The 26,035-nt window shown below is 45.1% G+C and overlaps 1 pseudogene; it reads right to left on the bottom strand.

Annotated features, from left to right (window-relative positions):
- LOC143956787 (uncharacterized) overlaps positions 1-26,035 on the bottom strand; it is an 802,170-nt pseudogene that overhangs the window by 236,836 nt on the left and 539,299 nt on the right.

Raw genomic sequence — 26,035 nt, 5'->3', positions numbered from 1 at the left:
GGTTCCTAGCTATAAGTGGCCCCGAGATACGTGGCCCCAAATTCGGGTCGCAAAATGTCAAGCACTTTTCTGCAGCAGAGAATGACATTTTGCGAACCGAATTTGGGGCCACATATCTCAGGGCCACTTTATAGCTGTAAGTGGCCCTGAGGTACGTATCTCAGGGTCACTTGGTGCTAGGAACCCCATAACTTGTGGCATGTGATGTGCCAAGTGGACAATCCACAAGTTGGTCACGTGGCACTCGTGGCCGGTCAAGTGGCACTCGTGGCCGGTCAAGTGGCACTCGTGGCCAGTCACGTGGCACTCGTGGCCAGTCATGTGGCACTCGTGGCCGGTGTCGTGGCAAGTGGACAATACACAACTTGTGGCAGTTGATGTGACAAGTGGACAATACACAACTTGTGACAGGTGACGTGGCAAGTGTACAATAAACAACTTGTGACAGGTGACGTGGCAAGTGGAAAATACACAACTTCTGGCAGGTGATGTGGCAAGTGGAAAATACACAACTTCTGGCAGGTGACATGGCAAGTGGACAATATACAACTTGTGGCAGGTGATGTGGCAAGTGGACAATACACAACTTCTGGCAGGTGATGTGGCAAGTGGACAATATACAACTTGTGGCAGGTGACGTGGCAAGTGGACAATACACAACTTCTGGCAGGTGATGTGGCAAATGGACAGTATACAACTTGTGGCAGGTGATGTGGAAGGTGGACAATCTACAACTTGGTCACATGACAGGTTACTTGGAACTTGTTGCCGGTCATGTGGCACTCATTGCAGTTCATGTGGTACTTTTGGCAGGTGTCAAGGAACTTGTGGCAGGTGTCGTGGCAAGTGGACAATACACAACTTGTGGCTGGTGATGTGGCAAGTGGACAATACACAACTTGGGGTTGGGGTTTGGCTTAGGGTTAGGGTTTCCCATTGAAGAATAAGGCTTGGACTCAGTTATAGAATAAAAATAAATAAAAATCTAATATTTTATACTATTCTGTTCAATTGTTTTTCTAGTCTATTCTTTTCTATTTAAATCTTTTCTATTCTAATTAATTCTATAGGAAATTTGAATTTCGGAAGATGGTTATATATATATATAAAACTATGTAGCATAAAAATTTGGATCAAATTTGAATAGAAAATATTAGAATATAAAATAATAGAAAAGAATAGACTAAGAATAGACTATAATAAAATATAATATATATTATTTTATTTTCCATTGTTTTGAGTCATTTTCAAATCTATTCTCGAATTCAAATTTATACTATTTGAAATTATAATTTTAGAAGAAGGTCGTTTTCTTCTATAATATTTTATTACTTTCTATTAAATTCTATTCTGTTCTTTACTATTCTTTTATTTTTATTCTATCGTGTTATTATTTTATATTCTATTTTACTGTATTCTTTTTTAAAAATCGATTTATATTTTTTCGATTTTTATTCAAATTTGTTTTTGAAATTCGATTTGAATTGTTTTCAAATTTGATTCGAATTTCGTCCGAATTCGGTTGAATTCGTTAGCATTGTAATTTGGTAATTCGGATGCATCCAAATGTCCGAATAATGAAAATTTGTCCGAATTTCGATTTGGAACGAAATGAAATTCACTTGTCTAGAGGATGCATACAAGTGTAATTTCCCCTTTAGGGCCATTAACATGTGGTAATGTGAGTTCCCGCTACACAGAGATGTGAATGCAGCTTGACAGCTGAGTGACTCCATCCACTCCCTCCTATGTACTTCAATGAAGCTGGCCATACACTATGCAATCTGATTGTACAATGTGCTTTAGATGTACCATCATCCGATTGTATAGTGTATGCTGATCATTACAGAACCCAGGACATACTTCTCCTGATTTCAATATTACAGCTCTAGCCACATCGGCTGTTGTCTGATCGCTCAGCTCCTGCACACTCTGCCAAATGAAAGATCTATAGCTGCGTATTTAGTGAGAACGGTGATCAGTGATTGCATAGGAAAAAATGTGCACCTGATGAGGTGGGTGGAAGGGGGAGGGTAGATGATGCAGGGTGTGTCACATACCAAGGTGTGTCCAGGAAGTAATGGAGAAGTGATTATACAGCCAGCTGGACACTGAGGTAAGGGGGGTGTAAGATAAATAGAAAGAAGTATATTGGTACGTGGGGGGCTGGGATTTAGGTGGGAAGGGGAACTTATCCTTTAAGTCAGCAATGTGAGGGGGTGCAGTGTTTGGGGTACACAGTGTTTATAGATTGTGAGGGGGAGGGGTGAAATGACGCAGTGAGGGTCTGGGACAATAAAGACCACTCTTGGACAAATTGTCACCAACAACTGCCTGGTGAGGTCTAATGATCACAAAGTTACAAGATAAAATGTAAAATGTCCCAGAAGGGGGCGCTCTGTCAGGGGAGTGGGGGGCAGAGAAGAGTGATCTGGAGATCTGACCTCGGGACCATGGAGGGAACAGTAATTGGAGGTGTATTGTAGATCTGCTTCATTGCCGGGTTCACCTCCATTACCACCAAGAGATCTTCCATATACCAGCAAAGACAAGTGTGACCCCCAAATCTCATCCAGTCACCTTACATGAGAACATGTCCCCCCATCCCCCATCCTGTGTCAGGGTGCAAAGGGAGGATCTAGTCTGCCGGTCTGTAGTAAGTCTGGTGGAGAGGAGGGGAGGGGTATTAGGAATGTCATGTATATCAGCTGTGCTGGATCATTAGTGGCCCCAGACCTGCAATCCGGACAGTCCAGTATACAGACAGAGGGGGGATTTACTAAAGGGAAATAGGCTGTTCAAAGAAATGTCCCCCCAGAGATTAGTGAATGTGGTGAAATGTCACTTTGTAATGAATATCCAATCACGTGCAAAGAAATAAACACATGGAATGTTACTTAGACGTGGTTGGATGATGGAAGTCAGCAGAGCTCCGCCTCCTTCACTGACCACTTGTCTACCAATGTACATTCTTCATCCTTCTGGTAATCAAGAGGTTAATAGATAAAGGATCTTTGTATTATTCTCAGCCAGTGATTGGCTGTCATGTAGAAGTGATCAGGGTAAGTGGAGAACCGGCCAATCATAATACAGGGAATGTGCCGCCCCTCCCCCCCGCTGGTGCCCCCTGCTGTTCCCTGCCATGTTTCCTCTGGGAGGTCCAAGATGGCTGAAAATCGATAAACCACTATAGCTTGTTATGTAGGAGGAGCTTGAAGAACATCCCATCCCCCAATATCCTCTGCCATGAATGACCCCAGAAATTAGAAGAATTGTGTCACCTCTGGGGTCACCGCTGTCATTACCAACTACTGTAGCTGGTCTATGTCATGTACAACACAATATATAGAGTAGAGGGGTCAGCACTATTGTAATGTACAACACAACATATAGAGTAGAGGGGTCAGCACTATTGTAATGTACAACACAATATATAGAGTAGAGGGGTCGGCACTATTGTAATGTACAACACAATATATACAGTAGAGGGGTCAGCACAATATTATAGTCATAGTGCCCCTTATACTGCTGGTCAGGGGGGACAAATGATTTGGGTCTGTGGTCAGCAGGATGAAAACAATGTTCAGCCATAGTGGTCAGTGGGAGGAGAAATATCCTCTCTCTGTTGTTACATGAGACATATTGCTAGCACTGAGGACGTGTTGTCAGAAGATCCGCTCTGTAGCGCCGGCCCAGTCTAGCTCTCCGATGCTGCCAGCCTGGTGGGGAGGCTCACAGGACACGCCGCGGCTGGGGCCTAGCTCCGGCCAGTTGCCGGTCCGTGGCTTCTCTCCCTCCCCCACCCCCCCTTGGCAGGCCGAGGCACCCACTCCTACCGGACTGCACCCTCCATCCGCTCAGGGAACCCGAAACCAGGACAGCCGTGGCTCTGTCCTAGCCTGGCGGCCATCTTAGTCTACCCAGGCACAGCCACAGGACTCCACCGACACCCGGAGCATACCCCCTGGACCCCACCAGCAGGTTCTACCGGGACCTGGTCCATTCTGACCCTAGCTCATCCACAGCCACTGATGGTCGCCTCTGCTCTAGCTAGCTAGACGAGGAAGACTGTGGCTGCGGCTGAGCTCCAGCCCACGCCAGACCACCTCCCAGCTCACCAACACCTCCATTCAGCAGGCTGGCGTGCCCTTCCCAGCTCAGAACACCGTTGCCTTAGCAATCAGACCACACCGCAGAGGAACCGGGTGTCACATCAAGCCAGGACTACCACACTGAGGCCCACCCCGTCGTCCTTTTTGCCCCACCCAGACGTAGCTACATCACTGGTAAGGTAAGCAGCACCCTCTTCTCCTAGCCCCCTCTCATTGCCTCTCTTCTTCTCTGGACTAGCACTGATTACCAGCCTCCATTCAAAAAATCCTAGGGAAAGAACAACTACTAAAGATCGACCCAAAATCAACCATAAAACACAGGAAGATACCAACTCAACCACAACAATTAGCATGCACCATGATCAATACCAGGTCGGCAGTCAAACAGACTGGAAGTGCACGATTTCATCACCCAAAACATATTATACATATACAAATACAAATAGATTGCCTCTTCATCACGGAAAGCTGGCTAACACCCGACTGCAACATCATCCTAATGGAATTGGTGCCTGAAAACGACAGGATCCTAACTGAGCATAGGAAAGGAAAAAAAAGGAGGAGGCCTAGCAGTGATTTTTAAATCTCACCTGGTGCTCACCAAACCAATTTTACAGAACTCAGTGCCTTTCATGGAGACACTGACTCTATTAGATATTAGATATTAACATGAACATCCCACAAACACCGACGTTTTCTCTGACCCCAATCACCATGGACACAACTATAAACATCATAAAAACCTCAGAGACAGCACATCACCAATTGACATCCTCCCCACAAAACTCCTGAAAGAATGTTCCGACATCTTGGCTCCCACAATAACTCACCATAACTCACCTCATAAATCAATCATTTAAAGAAGGGATGGTTTGGGGCGCCCTCAAACAAGGCACTGTCAAACCCCTGCTAAAGAAACCCAACCTTGACCCTTAAGACCCTAACCACTGCAGACTGATAACAAGCCTTAACACCATCTCCAAGATTATGGAGAAAGTGGTAGTACAACAGCTACAACGCCACCTGGACACACACAAACTCCTGGACCCGCTGTAATCAGGCTTCCACCCAGGCCATGGAACAGAAACAGCTCTCCTCAAGATATGGGATGACTCCCTCAAAGCAGCAGATGATGGAGAATCATGTCTCCTGGTACTGTTGGACCTCAGTGCAGCGTTCGACATAGTGGACCACAATACTCTACTCATCTGCCTCACAGAAGTAGCAGGAGTCACAGATTCTACAATGGGTCGCATCTTTCTTAGGAAATAGTTCTCAGACAGTTACACTAGGAGCATTCACCTCTGAAACCCAGGCAATCTCTTGCGGAGTCCCTCAAGGATCTCCATTGTCACCAGTGCTCTTCAACATATACATCCGCCCACTCCTGAAAATCATCAGAATATCAGACCTCTGCTTCCACTCATAGGCTGACGACACGCATCTATACTTTCATATCACCGGACAAAAAGACCATCATCAGCAACTAGAAAAATGCCTCAATTTGATAGATGACTGGATGACCACAAGTTCCCTCAAACTCAACAAATCGACACCAGAGCTTCTTATCCAAAATTCCCGAACCAAGACCCCTTGGGCACCACCTACCATCTTTGGACAGACCATCTCTCCAAGGATCAAGGCCAAGAGTCTCAGAGTCATTTTTGACTCAGAAATGTCAATGGATGCACAAATAGGATCAGTAGTCAGCGGATCCCACCATCTCCTCCGCCTGCTACATAGACTCATTTCCTTCATTCCTAAAGAGGACAAAAAGTTCACGACTTGACTAAGCAAACTCCCTCTATATAGGGCTACCCCGATATCAACTTGTGTGCTTACAACTCATCCAAAACACGGCGGCAAGACTGCTAACAGGAAAAAAAAAAACCTGAGAATCCATCTCCCCTTCCCTGAGGAGCCTACATTGGCTAACTGTAAAAAATCGGATCACATTTAAGACCCTCTGCCTCACCCACAAATGCACACATGGAGACGCTCCTTAATACATATGTGAGAAAATAAAACACTAAACACCCAATCGCAGCCTTCGTTCATCTAACCAAAACCTTCTCCACATTCCCAAATCCTGTTACAAATCAAAGGGAGAACGGAGATTCGCAGTCCAAGAACCACAGCTATGGAACGCCCTACCGACTCACATCCGCATGGAAGAAAACCATCTGGCTTTCAGGAAAAAAACTCAACACCCACTTTTTATCAGATGCTTGACAACACAGGGAGAATCCAGTGCCTTGAGGTGATTCAGTTCACATTTTTAGTGCTTTAAAAGTTATTCAAGCATTCATTTGTTACAGACTATGGTATCGGGGTACAGGGATGTGGGGGGTCAGAAAACACAAGGGGTATCACCTTCTGTTGTATATCCACAGAAATCACCCAGAATTCTGGCAGATTGTCAGTTGCTAGCCAAGACAGGGGTAACAGCTGTATAACAGCACACACTCTATTGTCCCACCAGTGCCCCACACATGACAAGGATGGAACTAAAAAACAAAAAAACTAGGAGAGGACCTTGAATGAATGAATGAATGAAATACTTGTATAGCGCACAATGCGAACTGAATCGCAAACTGAATCGCCTTGTATAGTGGAGGAGAGAAGGAGAGGCAGATTATTGTGATATACTTGTCACACTCTGGAATACCTCTGACTAACACTAGAGGGAGACTCCACCCATAGCTAGTTGGCTGACCACACACAGGCAGATACAAATCTTACATACAATCTGGTGCACTATGGGGGTTGGGGATAAGTCTAGTAATCATCACACACTTCTGGGGTTCCTCAGACTCCCCTACAAGCTAGAGTCCTTGTGTTACTCCCTCTTTCCACTATCCACGTACATCCCCACACCAGACACAGGACAGGGGGCAGTGTGGGGTCGGGGGGGGGCAGTTGGGGGGAGTAGATGGAGATGTTGAGGAAAAAGTGACCATTTTCAGTGGTTAGTGTGGGGGAAGGGGGATGCCTGCTGTTATCAGTTGATTAAATACATGGGAGGGGTGTTGGGCATTAGTGATTAGTAGAAAAAATGGGGCAAGAACAAGGGGGAGACAGAGGTTATAAATAGAGAGACAGGAGGAACTGTTGCTAAAGGAGTTTTACAGCAACAGTGGGGGACCAGAAGTGTAAAAAAAGGGGGCAGTGAGGGGGCAATACGAGACACACAGGGTGGACAGGAGAATGTGAGGGACAGGGGAAGGATGGTAAAGATGTGGGGTAAACTGGGAGGAAGTGAGGAAACAAGGAGCTGAATAGGAAGGCAGTGGGGTGGGATGGGTGGTCAGTGGGAGATGAATACCTGGCTGATGGTGTCCTGTTCCGGAGGTTGATGTGAAGCTCCTCTGATGAGTCTTTTATGGTTTGGGTCCTCTCGGATGGTCCCTCTTGTCTTTTCTGATGAGTCTTCTCTGACCAAGTGGCTTCTGACTTTTTCCAGCACGATGACTGGACATGAAGGGGGAAATCTCTCCCAACTCTCGGCTTCTCTTCCTTCTGCTCACAAGTGCCCACAATCAGGGGAAAGTTCTCCTCCGTGTCCCTGATGGAAGATGGGGGCTTCTTGTCTTGGCTGAGAGGTACTGTATGAGGCACGTTCTTTATCTGCACTACGGATGTGGGAAGACTCCAATCACTTTGTGAGCCAGCTTCCTCACAGGGGGCCCCTCCCTCACAGATGCCCTGGGGCCACACTGACTATAAACACAGTGTGGGGGAGGAGGGGGTTCACAAAAGAGGACCCCACCCTCCATTCTCTGGGATGACACAATAGAATCTCATTACAGATTCGTTATGTGAAGAAGGTTTGTTGGATGTTCTTGTGGTTAGGGGAGGGAAATTAGCATTGATTATTGAGTGCAGAGAGCAGAAGGGAGGGGATTGGGAGGAGCATGATGGGGAATTTTTATCCAAGGAATGAATTTCTAGCAGTGAATGTGGTTTTCCTTCAATAAATTCCATTCATTCCAAAATGAGATGATAAAAGGAAATGAAATGTTGAACTCCTTCTGAGAGCCATTCATCAATCCATGGAATGTAGTGAGAAGATTTCTCCAAATTCTCCTTCAATAATCTCCTAGTGTATGAGGAGCTTTCCCTTTCTTGTGTCCTCTTCCTTCCTCCCCTGATCACACTGGTGTCTTCAGAGAGATCCGGAGCTGAGCTCTCACATCTCTCAGGACTCTCATATTGCACACACCGGGGGATCACCTCATACACTTCATCTTCTACATGTGCTGGACGCCATGACACTCATTTCTTGGGGAAAAAGGGTCTCCCGAGAGATCTTGCAGGAGATGAAAGGAATGTTGTACGACGCATGTGTGAGACGAGGCACATGACATTGCACGCTCCATCTTCTGCATGCGCGGTATAACATACATTTTCATACTGCCGGTGTGGGGGAGGGGAGGTATGGCACGCAGACACAGAGGCTGATGCGGCTACTCCAATGAGTGTGTGAGAGGCTGTGAGAGCCATGAGACTCAGAGTGCTGAGGAGCCGAAGTTGTGAGTGAGACAAGCCCAAAGCCTATGAGAGTGAGACCGGCAGTGTGCTGGAGCTGTGTAAAGCCGACTCCTTTGATATAGTGCAGTGCCGACGCCTGTGGTCAGCCGTTCTCCTAATATCATCAAGCGGCAAACGGCGTGTAGTGTGCCTGGAGCTCGCAACCTGGATTGTCTGGAGAGTTCGGAGAAGGAGAAACAGGGAGCGTGGCAGAACCAGGTGGACTGTGGAAATATGTCATGAACCATCTTCACAGCATAAGGAAACAGTGATTGCACTGAGTGGGAGATTTATAGGAGCAGTGACCACCGTGAAGTAGGGAGTATTCGGTCGCCACCGTGAAGGAGGTAGGAATCGATAACCACTGTGAAGGAGGTAGGTATCGGTTACCACCGTGAAGGAGGTAGGTATCGGTTACCACCGTGAAGGAGGTAGGAAAATTGGTCACCTCCATGAAGGAGGTAGGAAAATTGGTCCCCACCATTCACCAGCGTGAAGCAGGTAGGAATCGGCCACCACCGTGAAGGAGGTAAGAATCGGTCACCACCGTGAAGGAGGTAGGAAAATTGGTCACCTCCATGAAGGAGGTAGGAAAATCGGTCACCACCATTCACCACCGTGAAGGAGGTAGGGATCAGTCACCACCGTGAAGGAGGTAGGGATCAGTCACCACCGTGAAGGAGGTAGGAATTGGCCACCATCGTGAAGGAGATAGGAATTGGTCACCACCGTAAAGGAGGTAGGAATCGGTGATCATTGCTGCTGATTGCCGAGAGATTGCCCCTAAAATCTGCCTACATCTGCTGTTTTCTCTGACTGCTGTGTGGGATTGAAGGCTGCAGAAGGCATTGGAAAGGGATCAGAACGCTAATTGTCAGCTTGCTAAAGTGCTGTTTGTAAATTGAAACCAGTTTTATCCATTTTAACTACATTTATCTGGGTAAGCAAATAACAGTGCTAAAAATTGTTCAGTTGGCGAAGGACGAGGAAATCTGCATTTAAAACCAACTGATTATTGACCGAGCCTAAATCGGGTATTACAACACAGGTCCTGGATTGGATGGTCTATGTGGTAAACGGCCACAACGTGTCTTGTGGAACTAGTGACTGTTTAACTGGTTCCCGATTGGCGAATGACAATGTATGTTGGCAGAATGGCATGGAAAGACAAATGGGCGTACCTGTACATCCCTTTAAATTTGCCATTATGCTATTGCGTGCACGTCAGCGGTGGCACTTGCCGGCCAGGAGCTCTTTGAGTCGGGTAGCGGGTCCCGCGGACTCAATGTCTGCGGGGGATACCTGCAATCGTCTCACGGAGAGGATTAACGGGAGATACTAATGTAAACAAGCATCTCCCCGTTCTGCCTAGTGACAGGACACTGATCATATCTCCCTGTGATAGGGAGCTATGATCAGTGATGTGTCACACATCGCCCATCCCCCCATACAGTTAGAAACACTCCCCAGGATACACTAAAACCCTACAGCGCCACCTGGTGTTAACCACTTCGCTGCCAGTCACATTTACACAGTAATCAATGCAATTTTAATCTCACTGATCGCTGTATAAATGTGAATGGTCCCAAAATTGCACCAAAGTTGTCCAACGTTTCCGCCATAATGTCATGATAAAAATCTCAATTACCAATAAATAATATATTAATAAAAATGCCATAAAACTTTCCCCTATTTTGTAGACGCTATAACTTTTGTGCAAACCACTCAATAAACGCTTATTGCATTTTTTTTTTACCAAAAATATGTAGAAGAATACATATTGGCCTAAACTGAGGACTATTTTTGGGGGATAATTATTATAGCAAAAGGCAAGAAATAATGTGTTTTTTTTTAAATTTCGCTCTTTTTTTGTTTATAGCTCAAATAAATAAAAACCGCAGAGGTGATCAAATATCACCAAAAGAAATCTCCATTTGTGGGAAAAAAAGGACATCGATTTTGTATGGGAGCCACGTCGCATGACCGCACAATTGCCAGTTAAAGTAACGCAGTGCCGAATCGCAAAAAGTGCCCTGGTTTTTGGCCAGCAAAATGGTCCTTGGCCGAAGTGGTTAATTGGGACGTGTTTTTTTAGGAAGGATAGAGGGTTGGGGTGGCTTATGGTACTTTTTTTAATGTGTTATATTTTGGATTATTTCCTGCAACTAGTGCCTAAGGCCCAATTTTTCAGACACTGTTTAATAAGGGCGTGTGATACAATTTTTCATGCAATGCTATGCAGCAGGGCTCATTCCTGCACTTCAACTAGAGTTTAGAGTGTCATGGCACCAGCACCAGTGCCTAAGGCCCAATTTTCAGCCCCTGTTTAACAGAGGCATGTAATTACAATTTTTGATGCAATGCTTTGCAGCAGGGATCATTACTGCACTCCAACTAGCATTTATGGGAGAATTTGCAGTGTCATGGCTCCAGCACCGGTGCCTAAGGCCACATTTTTCAGCCCCTGTTTAACAGGGGAGTGTAATTATAATTTTTGATGCAATTCTTTGCAGGAGGGATCAGTACTGCACTCCAATTAGAGTATCTGGGAGAGGTTGCAGTGTTGTGGCACCAGCACCAGTGCCTAATGCCCAATTTTCAGCCCCTGTTTAACAGGGGCACATAGTTACAATTTTTTTAATGAAATGCTTTGCAACAGGGATCATTCCTGCACTCCAACTAGAGTATATGGGAGAGGTTGCAGTGTCATGACACCAACACCAGTATCTAAGGCCCAATTTTTCAGCCACTGTTTAACAGGGGCATGTAATTACAACTTTTTATGCAATGCTTTGCAGCAGGGATCATTACTGCACTCCAACTAGAGTATATGGGAGAAATTGCAATGCCATGGCACCAGCATCAGTGCCTTAGGCCCAATTTTTCAGCCTCTGTTTAACAGGGGCGTGTAATTACAATTTTTTTATGCAATGCTTTGCAGTATGGCTCATTCCTGCACTCCAACTAGAGTATATGGGAGAAGTTGCAGTGTCGTGGCACCAGTGCCTAAGGCCCAATTTTTCAGCCCCTGTTTAATAGAGGCATATAATACCATTTTTTTATGCAATGCTTTGCAGCAGGGGTCATTCCTGCACTCCAACTAGAGTATATGGGAGAAGTTGCAGTGTCGTGGCACCAGTGCCTAAGGCCCAATTTTTCAGCCACTGTTTAACAGGGGCATGTAATACAATGTTCATGCAATGCTTTGCAGCAGGGCTCATTCCTGCACTCCAACTAGAGTATATGGGAGAGGTTGCAGTGTCATGGCCCAATTTTTCAGCCTCTGTTTAACAGGGGTGTGTAATTGCAATTTTTGATGCAATTCTTTGCAGAATGGATCAGTACTGCACTCCAGCTAGAGTATCTGGGAGAGGTTGCAGTGTCGTGGCACCAGTGCCTAAGGCCCAATTTTTCAGCCACTGTTTAACAGGGGCATGTAATACAATTTTGCATGCATTAATTTGAAGCAGGGCTCATTCTTGTACTCCAACTAGAGTATATGGGAGAAGTTGCAGTGTCGTGGCACCACCACCAGTGCCTAAGGCCCAATTTTTCAGCCACTGTTTAACAGGGGCGTGTAATTACAATCGTTGATGCAATGCTTAGCATGAGGGCTCATTCCTTTACTCCAACTAGAGTATATGGGAGAGATTGCAGTATCGTGGCACCAGCAAGCAGTGCCTAAGGCCCTATTTTTAAGACCCTGTTTAACAGGGACAAGTAATACAATTTTTGATGCAATGCTATGCAGTAGGGCTCATTCTTGCACTCCAACTAGAGTATATGGGAGAAGTTGCAGTGTCGTGGCACCAGCACCAGTACCTAAGGCCCAATTTTTCAGCCCCTATTTAACAGGGGCATGTAATTACAATTTTTGATGCAATGCTTAGCAGCAGGGCTCATTCCTGCACTCCAATTAGAGTATCTGGGAGAGGTTGCAGTGTCGTGGCACCAGCAAGCAGTGCCTAAGGCCCAATTTTTCAGCCAGGGGCATGTAATTACAATTCTTGATATAATATTTTACTGCAAGGCTCTTTCCTGTGCCCACCAAGAGTAACTGTGAGGACTTATAGTGTTGTGGCACCAGAACCACCACAACCACCAAAGGCCCAATTTTTCTACCACTGTTCAACAATGGCATGTAATTACAATTCTTGATATAATTGTTCACAGCAGGGCGCTCCAGTGCCCACCAAGAGTCACTTTGAGGGCTTACAATGTTGTGGCAAAACCAACACCTTGTTCCGTCATTTCTGCAGAGCATATAGGGCAGGCTACTACTTTCAAACATTGAACTTACAAACGTCTCCTACTTGTAAATGGAAGGAGACAACAGGAAGTGAGATGAAAAAAGACGGATGGCAAAAAAAAATACAGGGGTGATAACCCTTCCCTATGTTTTCCAAAAATCTTAAAAGTAGATTTTTAGACTGGAGATACACTTTAAAAATTTACCAGTTCAAAATTGCAAACAGATTCTACTTAACACAACAATCCTACACAGTCCCTGTCTTCTTTGCACTACCTGTATACTGCTGTTCTGAGTATATAGGGCCTGGGGGCCCCACGCCTTTCCTTTTTTAATATGGGTACGGGCTTCCCCTTAATATCTGTACAAGACCCAAAGGGACTGGTAATGGGCAGGGGGGCTACCCATGCCATTTTTCTCAATGATTTTCATCCATATTGCTGAAACCAGATAAGCAGTTTTAAATTACTTTTTTCCCGTTAAATGTCATTTTGTGCAGGGACTGTTCTAAACGCAGGAGACACGTGCCACTTCACAGGCATACTGTAGACATCCCCCAGGCACAATATTTATAATAATCTTTCACTTTTTTCACTTTAATCATCATTAAAATCAGTGCTACCAAAAAAAAAAAATTGGCATTGACCCATGTCCCCTGGGGCAGGAGCCGGGTCCCCAAACCCTTTTTAGGACAATATCTTGCATATTAGCTATTAAAATTAGCACTTTTTATTTCAAATGTTCGAGTCCCATAGACTTCAATGGGGTTCTAAAGTTCGCACAAATTTTTGGTCCGTTCGAAATTTCTGGTGTGAACCGAACCGGGGGGGGGGGGGGTGTTCGGCTCATCCCTACCCATGATGTATAGAGTGCCCCAATAAACTGAGTAGCCTATGGATTTTAGAGCGACCCAAGGAAGTTGGAGCACCATGTTGGGTTGCCACCTATCTCTTGGATTCAGCCAAACAGTCCAAGTTTTGACATTTGTGTCTGGGTCTTAGTCGACGTGAAACCCAGACACATTATTCAGATTGAACTGTGGCTCCCCAAGTGACTGAGATAGTCGCACACAAATCTGTTGTCATCTGTTAACTCAATTTGGCCACCCCCACAGTTTGCCTTGGCATGTTTAGCGCACCACATTTATACTCTCCCTGGGACACCCAAAGGTGTTTAAGGTCTTTTGCAATCCTATAGTGTATACTATAAATAAAATTGCAGTGCGTCGCTAAAGTGTTCGGGTTTGGCATGAAGAGAAGGTAGCAACCCTAGTGTGCACTCAGGAACAGCAACGTTCATACTCTGCTCCCCTTATAGCAAGAGGAAGTTCTCTCTCTAAGCCCTGAAGAAAAACTGCTCCTTTCTCCTCCTGTTAGGAGTGTATATCTGTGAGCTGAAGTCCATTACTCCTTCTATTCTTATGCAAGGCCCTCTTCCCAGACTACATTTCCCAGAATTCAGTGCAGCCTGCATCAAAGTCTCTCAAATCCTTCATACCCAATGGCTTCCTCTGCTGAATGGATGCTGAATGGCACTGAAGAGTGACAGCGCTGAAAACTGAAAATGCCCTGGGCAGGAAGTGGGTGTAAGTGCCTAGGATTGAGGTGGATAAAGTGGTTATAAATCCACAACAAAAATCTGCAAGGCAAAGCCATAATGAGCTGGTATGCATTGCAAACCAACTCATTCTGAATACCCTAACCCTAGACCTTAGATCGAAGTCCCCACAGCGGTCCCGGCAAACTGGTCTGCCAGTGACATGTCTCCCGGAGTTGTTTCTGGGTATCGCGGGCTCCAGCATTGTGATTGGTCAGAGCCGCGATGACGTCACTCCCACTCATGGTAACAGATGTGCCAGCTGAAGCAGCGCATGGATGAGCCGTTTCTTCAGTGCGCATGTGCCAATGACGTTGTGAAGATACAGGGGATATCTCCTGAATTGTGCAGGTTTAGAAGATATCTGGGGTAGCTTCAGGTAAGACTTATTATAGACATACCTGTAGTAAAAAGTGGTCTGTAAAGAGTTTACAAGCACTTTAAAGTGAATAGTTTGCGTGCTTAAAGAGGCTTGAAGCCACGAAATTGTTAAAGTCATTTTTTTTCCATTTTAGTGGTGTTAATACATACATTTTCAATTTGTGTGGGAGCCAAGGAGGTTTACTGTATATACTGGAGTATAAACCAAGTTTTTCAGCCCATTTTTTAGACTGAACCCCCCTCGACTTATACCCGAGTGAGCCGTACAGCAGCCGTACCTTTGATTTCTAAAAGAACGAGTGTCTCCCACTGTGTTATACAGTCTGTTCGTGGCTGTCCATTTTAACAAAGCTCCTCCTCCTCATCCGTGATACAGGAAAACTGGTACCATGCTGGGAAACTGTATCAGTGTTCCATCTATCATGGATGAGGTGGAGGTGGGGCTTTGTTACAATGGACGGCCGCCGAACAGACTGCATAGCACAGCGGGAGACACCCGCTGTTTTAGTAATATGGATACAGTGAGGCTGCAAATGGGCACAGTGAGGCTGCAGATGGGCACAGTGAGACTAAAAATGGGCATCGTTTACCCAGTAGCTGCTGCATTTTCCCACCCTAGGCATATACTCGAGTCAATACGTTTTTCATTTTTTTGTGGTAAAATTAGGTTTCCCCCGGCTTATATTCAGGTCAGCCTATACTTGAGTATATATAGCACTTTATTATTATTAAGATAATTGTGCAATTGTAGTAATTAGGGGAGAAACTGACCATTTTGGCCGCAATTTCAGAGACATCTGTGTGGTTTTCTGCACAGACGTCAATGTAAATCACAGCCCAAAATCTCAAAAAATAGAACAGAAACTACTTTTTGAAAGATGCGGCTTCACACCGATTAGGACGGTGCCATTGACAGCAATTTCCGCTGATTTGACATGCAAATCGCATGCTCCTCCAGTACCCCCTTCTTCGAGCTTCTCCGGTCCGCTCCCCTTCCGTGCGCTCTCTTCCCCCCCCAGATCCCAGGATGGAGAGCAAATCTTTTCCGAATGGACAGTGTTTATGGGTCTGGTATGGATTTTGGGGGTGGGCTGTGCCATTTTATTTAATTTTGGCACAGGGTTCCCCTTAAATTCCATACCAGACATAAACGGCCTGGTATGGATTTTGGGGGACCTCCACGTTTTTCAATGATTTTTACCTATATTGCTGAGACCTGACAATTCATTACAGCCACAATCAGTTTTAAATGACTTTTTTTCCTTTAGAAAGGTAATTTGGCTGTGGCATTTTTCTAATAACTTGCATATAAGCCTTTAAAGTGCTCCTTTTAGTGTTCCATAGACTTTAACAGCGTTCCACGGCTTTCAAATTTGCCAGGAACACTGCATAATGTTCACTGTTTGGCGAACAGGCAAACGCCCGATGTTCCCATTGAACTTACGTTAGGCTCGAACATTGGGCTCATCCCTACTCATGATATAAAATAAATGTACAACACTCTCTATGTGACACCAGTTTGTAGACTCCACCTTGAGCTTCTGAGAGATAGTCAGCAGCCATGCAGTTCTGTGACACCACCTTAGGTGATGGAGACACTTCTGCTGTCAGCTCTCCTATAACATCAATGGTCTCATTGGTTATCTGATCCATGACTCCAGTACACGGGTTCATCTTACTTATCTTAGATGGCTTAGATTCCCCATTCCATCTATGAAAGGCTCACTGCATAAAACATATCCAGTCCAGAGAAAAATGTTCTTCTCACTGGAAGGTCAGGGGAGTATTGGGAGAAATTGAGGCTTTCCCTTACAGATATGGGGGGGCAACATCACCTAAAGTACAGCTATGGGTGGGATTGAAGGGAAGACATTTTAGGGGGCTCCTTCTACACAAGAAGGAAATGTTATCTGGAAGGACTAGGAATCCATTGGACCAATGGGGATTAAACATTCTGCAATTACATTCAGAAACCATGAAATGTTACTGGCCTGTGATTTGCTCTCCTATTGTTAGTGAAGTAAGTGAGACTCCCCTTGTCGGTATCATTCATGGAATTTAATAAACCATGTGAAATGTTTCCCCCAAATCCAAAAAGGTGACCCCCTTGGGTAGGTACCCCTCCTAATATTCCTAATATGAGTTTGTAGTCCCCACTACTACAGGAAACATGTGGGCAATCATTTACACCTTTTACAGCAGGACAGTAAATATCAGAAGACAATTCAAATATAAGACCAACAGCAGGAAGTCTTCTAACCTAATGTGTAATGTAATCTGTCATTAGAATTCCCAGAGTTCCCTCCGCAACATCGTTTTATCATCTGTTATCCTGTCTGTAGATCTGTTATTTTCCCACCTTCTGTAACAGGATGACAACCCTCATCATTCTGCAGTAACATTACACAGCAGTGTTATCACCCTGTACAGGGAAGTCTTAGATAGATTATAAGTAATACACACAACAAGTAAAGTCCAACTTCAGATAATGCTTATAAAGCAGTTACAGCAACAAGTTTCTAAGGTTTAAACCACCATATTAAAGAAAACTGACAGTTGTAAGCACCCCTAGCAGTGTTAAATGGTCTTTTCCAACCCCTCCAACTGCCATTTTTGCCAAATAGCTTGGGTTTTTCTACAGGAAGTAGAAGGAAAACAGATCTACTGGGAGGATCAACAGGTAATAAAAATGTTACAAGAAGAAACTCAGAAAAACAAAATCTTCTATACTAATGACAGATTGCACCATTTATATAATTATTGAGCTGCCCATAGTTACACTTTTTTTTTCAATCAACATTTTTTTATTTCATTTTCCAATTTACAACAAAAGAAGAAATCACAACACACAAAGTATTCCCACAAAACAACCCAACCAAACAAAACAAAAACTTGTTACACTTTAGTGCCAACGTCATAACATTTCCAGGGATAAGAAGTGTTCTTTGAAAACTTTACACCAAAAAGAGATCTATCACAAGAGAAATATCACATACAGGACTTTTTGTCCCCTATGTGATGAAAGAAAAAAAAATTAAGTTACACTCAAGAACATAACCCCCACCCCCCCCAAAAAAAAAACATGGCTCCCACCTCCACATATATGCACATACAAAAACAAATGCCTCAGGAGTTCCTACAAGTGAAAACGTTGATTGCGATACACGTTACATATAACCGCGCACGCCGGAGTCAGAGCAAGAATTCTAGAGCCAGAACTCCTCTGTAACACTAAACTAATATCTATAGGCCGCGTACACACGTGGGGACTGTTCGCCCAACTTTTCAGCGGACAGTCCGCTCGTGTGTGGGCTTTCAGCGGACAGTTTCAGCGAACAGTCTGCTGAACAAGGTTTTTCGGAATTTCCGAAAAACTGTCCGCTGAAACCTTGTTTCAGCGAACAGTCCCCTCGTGTGTAGGCTTGTTCGTCAAACAAAGTTCCGCGCATGCTCAGAAAGAATTTATACGCCGAAGGTTGCATTGCAGTGTATAGGACGTCGTTTTCTAGTCCCGTCGTACGTGCCGTTCACGTCATCGCGCACGGTTTCAGCAAACTGTTCGTTCGTCGTGTGTGGCCATGTCCGTCCATGCTAATTTTGAGCGGACTGTCCGCTGAAACTGTTTGACGAACAAAGTTGGGCGAACAGTCCCCGCGTGTGTACGCGGCCATAGAGTTTTTTTTAAGTGTTGCCTATAGAAAATATAGGTTACTGAAGTTTGTCGCCATTTCACGGCTCACATAATTTAAGGTTTGGCAAGCTGGGTATCTATTTACTTTGCGATACCTTGTTTTTTATATTTTACCAAAAATGTGGGTAATTTATTGCATTTTGTTTCCCTAAAATTCACTTTAGTGTTTTTTTTACTGACATTTTGTGTTTCCGAGACCATTGAGGTAATATCGTGTGACATAAAAAATTTAAACTATCACTATTTTATTTTTTAGGATGTCTGCTTTCAGAAAATATATAATGTTTGGGGTATTTACATCATCTTCAAGGCTAAAATTATTTTTTAAACATGTGTGCAAAAAAAGCAAAAAGGCCTCTGGCAGTGAAAAGGTTAAAGTGAACCCCAGCTGGAGGAAGTTCAGTCCCCAGAAGGGGTAGGAATATGACCTCACACTCAGCCCCCGATCTCTTGTAGGTGTGCTGTGTGAATAGTCTATGGAGAGGTGTAATAGCTAAACAGAGAATGAAGATAACAAGAACATCCATTCTACACCTGATGAGATCCCCGAGACTTTCATCAGAACCAGATGGAATACAATTAGTCAGCTGAACTTAAGTGATACTGTTAAATACATCCCATAAACAGCAGCAACCCAGTGTGGGAAGGCCTGCGGCAGCTTAGGGGATTGCTTTCTCACCAAACAGAGACTTCTCCCTGGCTGGTGTCCCAGTCACAGACCTGCCTGCAAAAATGTCACCCGTGAGAGGAGATAAAATATGGAAAGGAGGCATTTATCATGGGAGGGGAGGTTTGGAGAAGGTGTGCTTAGCTGAAGCCGTGACACCTGACTTATGGTGTATCAACAGTCAGAAGAACCTGGAATGGACTCTCTTAATGAGGCTTCAGAGGCTTTTGCAAGATGCCACTTGACCCCATCCTAGTCCCTGGTACTGTGACAGTGTCAATCATGTATTAGCTCAGGATCTGGCAATGAAGAAAACACTTGGTAACATTGCCCAGTTAGTGAATGATGAAAATGCATTACATGTTCTGTTAAAGCTCCATAAAAAAGATAAATATATGAATTATGAGGAAAAAAAAGTCAGTGCATCCAATCATTACATTCCAGTTTGCAGATTTTGTTTTTATAAAGTAGCATTTTATCTTTTCACTTCATCCCTACCTTATGGGATAACATTGGGGCTATGAAGCTAATGGAACAACCGCAACTCCTTTAATACCCCCCTTCTTCCAGAGTTTCCTCTCTACAAGCTTCTCTGCTGAAGCTTGTGAATCCTCTGGTTGCAGATTATCCCAGTATTAACTGTAAACTTTTGTCACATTCAGAGCATTAAAATGGCTTCTCTACAGTGTGAACTCTCTGGTGTGTGTTAAGATTTGATTTCTGTGTAAAAGCTTTGCCACATTCAGAACACTGATATGGCTTCTCTCCAGTGTGAACTCTCTGGTGTGTGTTAAGATTTGATTTCTGTGTAAAAGCTTTGCCACATTCAGAACACTGATATGGCTTCTCTCCAGTGTGAACTCTCTGGTGTGAGCTCATATCTGACTTTTGTGTAAAAGCTTTGCCACATTCAGAACACTGATATGGCCTCTCTCCAGTGTGAACTCTCTGGTGTATGATCATAGCTGACTTTTGTGTAAAAGCTTTGCCACATTCAGAACACTGATATGGTTTCTCTCCAGTGTGAACTCTCTGGTGTGTGATAAGGTCTTTCTTGGTTATTTTTTTTTTTTTTTGAATAAATTTTTATTGAAAAAGTGATAGAACAGTACATAAAATCATCATCAGCAGATACAAGTGTTTTCTTGTTTATATAAGTACAGTGTACAAAGTAGACTATAACACGAGACGAGACTCTCATCATCTTGAAGGCGTGTAAAAGAAAAGAAAAGAAAGGAAAAACAAGAGACTTAAAAAAACCTGAACGAGAGCAGACGCTAATCCACTCCCTCATAGGATTAGACAGACATGAGGAGACTATAACTGGATGGATCTAACTAGCCCGGAGGCTCTAAAATTAACCTCATGGAACTAACCAAGTATGGCAAAAACAGGAGAGGGGCTGGGAGAGGGGGGGGGGGGGATAGTGGGCTTAGGTCCAATACTCCATGGAAGGAAGACATCCAACAGTGGAAGAGTTCATGTTTGATGAGGATCTTTGTACACAAAAGAGTGTTTATCAAGGAGCGTGCGGTCGTGTGTAGAGAGGTGTATCGAGATGAAAATGTCCCATCTGTCATGAAAGCGTTTGGAGGCATTCTGGTGGTCTAGGTTGGCATTGATTTTGTCCCGAAAAAGGAGTTGTAAGAGATCCCTTTCGACCTGTGAAATGGAGGGCGTGGATGCGGAGGTCCAGTTTGCCAGTATGGCCCTTCTGGCTAATAGGAGGCAGATCAAGGACCAGTCCTTTCCCGGTGGGCTGGGGGCGGTAGACCAGGGAAGTAGAGTGTAGTCCCAATGCCCAAAGATGAGGAGGAGCGGATTCTTGGGGAGTTTCAACAGCGTAATCCTGAAGATATAAGCCAGAACTTGATCCCAGAAAGTAGCAATAAAGTTACAAGTCCAGAACCGGTGTACGAGAGAAGGTTTGGGTTGTTGGCACATTGGGCACAGTGAGGGGGAGGGAGAGGCCGAAGAATGGTTGGGAGTGGGTAGAAAAGGAATATGGGCGCGGTGGGCGATTTTTAGCTGGGTTTCCCTCCATAATTCATTAGGGATCAGCTTGTACACAGAATTGAGGCCTTGCAGGATTTTGTCTACTATGTCCTCCTCTGGAAAGTCCTTCGCCCAATTCAGCACTGATGACGAGGCTAAGGATGGAGTAATTTTCAAAAGTAGTGGTTTGTATATGTCAGAAATTTTGCAGGTGTCATTCCGGATGAGAGTGTCCATGAATGATGTAGTGAATCTGACGGATTCGGTCCTGCAGGTTTTTTGAAGAAAGCTGACACATTGGCGATAATGGAAATTTGAGGCATCCGGAAGAGAAAATTTTGCTGCTAGGGAGCTGAATGGCAGCACCCTGCCAGAATCCGGCTCACACATGGAGAAAAATGTAACAAGACCCTTTTGGTGCCATTCATCGTAAGGTTGTCGTTCCAAACCTGGAGTGAAATTTGGGTTCCCTTGAATTGGAAGAAATTTAGAGATGAAAGGAGAGAGACGGAGACTTTTCCTTACCTCCCTCCAGGCAATTGCAGTGTCTCTCAGCAGGAGGTTGTGTTGATGCGGAGTTGCTAGAGATTTCCACTTGCAGTGAAGAAGGGCAGTAAGGGAATAGGGGTGGACCATAGCCGTTTCCAAGTGAAAGTTTGAACATTGGGATTTTTGGGTAATCCAATCTAGACTCACCCTCAAGAGACATGCTAAATTATACAGTCTAACGTTCGGAAGACTAATACCGCCTTCGGTCCTGGGAAGATGAAGTTTCGAGAAGGCAATGCGCGGTCTTTTGTTTCGCCAAAGAAATTTTGATATTGCAGAGTTTAAAATTTGAATATCTTTGTGTCTGATGAGTAAAGGTATCGTTTGAAGAGGGTATAGCAGGCGTGCAAAACTGACCATTTTTATCAGGTGACATCTTCCCAGGAGCGAGAGGGGCAGATCCATCCAGTTTTCAAGTTCCTGAGTGAGCTTGCTAAAAAGGGGAGGATAATTTAGATGGTAAAGTGAGGAGGGAAGCTTCCCTATTTTAATACCCAGATAAGTGATGTGTGATTTAGCTATCGAGAAGATGGAATTGTGAGACCAGGCCGGAGGTGGGAGGGAACCGAGGGGCAGTATCTCGCTCTTGGAATAGTTTATGCGTAAACCGGAGCATTTTCGGAATAGATCAAATGTGTTCTTTATCGTGGGCATATCTGCGGAAGGATTTGCAGAGAATATGAGGACGTCATCTGCAAAGAGAGACGTCTTCAGTTGTAGCTCGCCTATCGGAATGCCATGGATAGGGGCTACTGTGGACAAAAACCTAGATAGTGGTTCCAGGGCCAAATTAAAGAGGAGAGGGGATAAGGGGCAGCCTTGTCTCGTACCCTTATGGAGGCGAAATTCATTTGAGAGCAGGCCAGCTGCAACCAATCTCGCGGCCGGAGAGGTATACATAGATTTTATTAGATGTAAGAAAGGGCCGGTGAAACCCATTTTGTTCAGAACCAGAGACAGCCATTCAAAACTAACATTGTCGAAAGCTTTTTCGGCATCAAGAGTAATGATGGCAAAGTCCCCGGTCGGGTTGCATCTAGCGTGCTCTAGTGCCATCATCACCTTTCTGATGTTGATCGTTGCCGTTCTGCCTTTCACAAAGCCTGACTGGGCAGGATGTATCAGAAAAGGGATGACGTTAGCTAGCCTTGTGGCTATGATTTTGGATAAAATCTTGACATCAAGATTTAGGAGCGATATGGGCCTATAAGAGCCTGGTTCTGTAGGTTCCTTCCCCTTTTTTTCTAGAAGTTTTATTATCGCCTGGTTGCCTGTGGGTAGATAGGGGCCCCCTGTCCATATGTGTTGATACACCCTTTCAAGTGTGGGTGCTAGGAGTGAATTGAGTGATTTATAAAATTCGCCCGTTAGTCCGTCTGGACCAGGGGCTTTGGAAGAGGCTAGAGTCCGAATCGTGTTGGTTATTTCCGCGAGAGATATGGGGGCATTTAGGGAGTCTAGTTGTGAGGGGGATATTTGAGTCAGGGTTACTTTGCCTATAAATTCGTGTGCCGCTTGCTCGTCGATAGGGTCTGCCGCATATAAGGCCGTATAGTAACGCAGCATGGCAGAATTTATGCCCTGTTGCGACGTTGTTATAGAACCGTCGGGCTCCCTGATAGCAGGTATGATAGTTGGGTGGTAGGTTCCTTTACATAGTCTGGCTAGCAGTTTACCGGCTTTGTTCCCGAATTTGTGGAGAGTGGCATCAAAGTGAGCTCTCTTAATCGATTCTAGTGTGCCGGCCCAAGTTTCAAAGGATTGTTTGGCTATTCGCCAAGCTTCCCGGTTTTCAGGTGTGTCATGGGTATAGAGTGTACGCTGAGCCTGATGGAGTTTGGAACTGGCCGTAGTATAGTTAAGATGTGCATTCTTTTTGAAGGAGGATGCATAAGAAATAATGCGTCCTCGGAGGAAAGCTTTCCCTGCGTCCCATAGCAGATTGGGGTTGTCCGCATGGTCCGCATTAGCTTGTGCGTATAAACGCCATTCTTTGGTGATGTAGGTGTGAAAGTCCGCGTTGTGCTGAAGGAAGGCTGGGAATCGCCAAATTTTGGGATTCGGATGAATATCAGGAGTCTCTAGAGATATAGATATAGGAGCATGGTCAGAGATAGCAATATCATGTATCTCCGCGTCTGGGATGTAGGGGAGTAGGTCATGTGAGCTAAATATGTAGTCAATTCTAGTGAATAGGTTGTGTGGGTGGGAGTAGAAGGAGAAATCCCTATCAGTCGGGTGGTGTATGCGCCATAGGTCAAGTAGACGAAGAGATTCCATTGTGTCCGCTAACAATGTAGTGTTGGACGGTGTCGAGGACGGGTCAAGTCGTTGTTTCGAAGATTTATCAGCTAGTGGGTGTAGTACGGAATTAAAGTCTCCCCCCACGACTTGGGGTAGGGAGGGGTAGAGCAGGAGCCAGGTGGTCAGTGTGGTGAAGAATTGCTTCGTAGGACTGTTTGGGGCGTATATGTTGGATATCACTATTTCTTTTGTCCCAATGCGGATACGAATAGAGAGCAATCTGCCCTGAGTATCCGTATCCGTTGACAGTATAGTGCAAGGGAGATTTTTATGAATAAGGATAAGGACTCCCGCTTTACGGCCGAGAGCTTCTGAGCCCGCCACCGCCCCCACCCAGAGTTTCTTCATCCGAACAAAATCGGTTGAGGAAAGATGTGTCTCCTGAAGCAAAGCTATATCTGCTTTGAGCCGTTTGAGATGGCGAAGAACCTTCATTCTCTTAGCAGGGGAACGAAGGCCCTTCACATTCCACGAAATTATTCGCAGCATGATGGGATTAGGATGGGGATATGATGTGCTAGTAGTGAAACCATTCGGATGTGTGTGGTTAAGTGTAGTGAGCAGTAGTTATTCATACTGGAGCATGGGAGCAAGGCCCTAAAAAAGGGGGTGATGAGTATGCGTGCACTAATAGAGAACCTATCGGGTAGAGGAAAAGGAGAGGAGGGGGAAGGATAAAACTGTCGCAGTAGCCAAAGATAAGGTAAGCAGAAATAAACATAATCGCTAACTAACTTCTCTTTTTTCCGCATGGGGATCACTGCGAAGACCAGTTCCCATAACCAGCCCTGCATCATGTCAGAGGCTTCCGCCCCTTAGAGATGGGGTACAAGGCAGCGGTAAGGCATGTGGGAGAGCCGCACATGGACGCAGGTCTGCACAGAGAACCCAGGGGGAAGAGGGTACGAATGTGTACAGAAGTGAAAATATATATGTCACAAATTAGTGTACATAAGTTGTCATGTTTAGCAGAATACCTCTATAGCCATGGACCACTGAGGAAGGGTAAAAATACAACTGAAATATAACTAAACAAAAAGGTTCATCCGCAAAGAGTCAGTTCAAGATGTAGGCAGACAGAACAACAGGTCTGAGCAAGTAGTAACAAATATTACCTGTGAGGTGTGGACTGTCCAGGAGGGAGAGTCCAAAGTTCAGAACACCTTAACTAGGTACGGAGGAAGGCCAAACAGAGCCATAAAGAAAGGAACACTTGCGTGTGGAAGCAGCGGGGCCAGTGCGTGCCCCTCAGCGTGTTGTGAGGCCATGATGAGTTGGACCCGAGGCCCTGAAGCGCTTGGGAGAGTCCTTGCGCGGGCTCCTTTGATCCAGGGCCCGGTTGAGTGGTGGGGCCTTAGGCGTGGGGCTGAGGAGGGATCCTGAGCGCGACGATTTCAAGTAGGCAGATGCTTCCTCCGGGTCTTGAAAGGACAGTTGTTCACCAGAGGGTGTTTTGATCCGTAGGGTAGCCGGGAATGCCAATGTGAATTTGAATTGCCGTTGGTGAAGTTCTGCACAAACATGCTGGAAAGCTTTGCGTCGTTTAGAAACATCTACCGAATAGTCGGCAAAGATCAGGATGCGGACTCCTTCTATCTGTAGGGATCTTGCTTGCCGGTATTGTTGCAGTATGGCGGCTTTGTCTGAGTAGTTGAGATATTTGGCTATGATCGGGCGCGGTAGCTTGCGTTCCGAGTTGAAAGCCCCCATGCGGTGAGCGCGCTCCACGATACACGGGCCTCCCAGACCCAGAGCTTCAGGGATGCGACGAGCGCATACTTCCATTAGGGCAGATTGATGGAGCGATTCAGGGAAACCTACGAAACGCAGGTTGTTCCTCCTGGACCTGTTCTCGAGGTCATCGAGTTTTTCCAGAATAAATTTGTTCGTTCTGTCCTGTGCATGTTCCAGGGATTGCGTCTGGTAAAGCTCGTCCTCAATGGTGGATATGCGATGCTCTG

This window comes from Lithobates pipiens, unplaced genomic scaffold, assembly GCF_037356315.1.
Source record: "Lithobates pipiens isolate NorthernLeopardFrog02 unplaced genomic scaffold, aLitPip1_a1.2 Scaffold_41, whole genome shotgun sequence".
Classification (NCBI taxonomy): Eukaryota; Metazoa; Chordata; class Amphibia; order Anura; family Ranidae; genus Lithobates; species Lithobates pipiens.
Note: the sequence above shows the minus strand (reverse complement) of the source record. Positions and strands in the feature narration are given on the sequence as shown.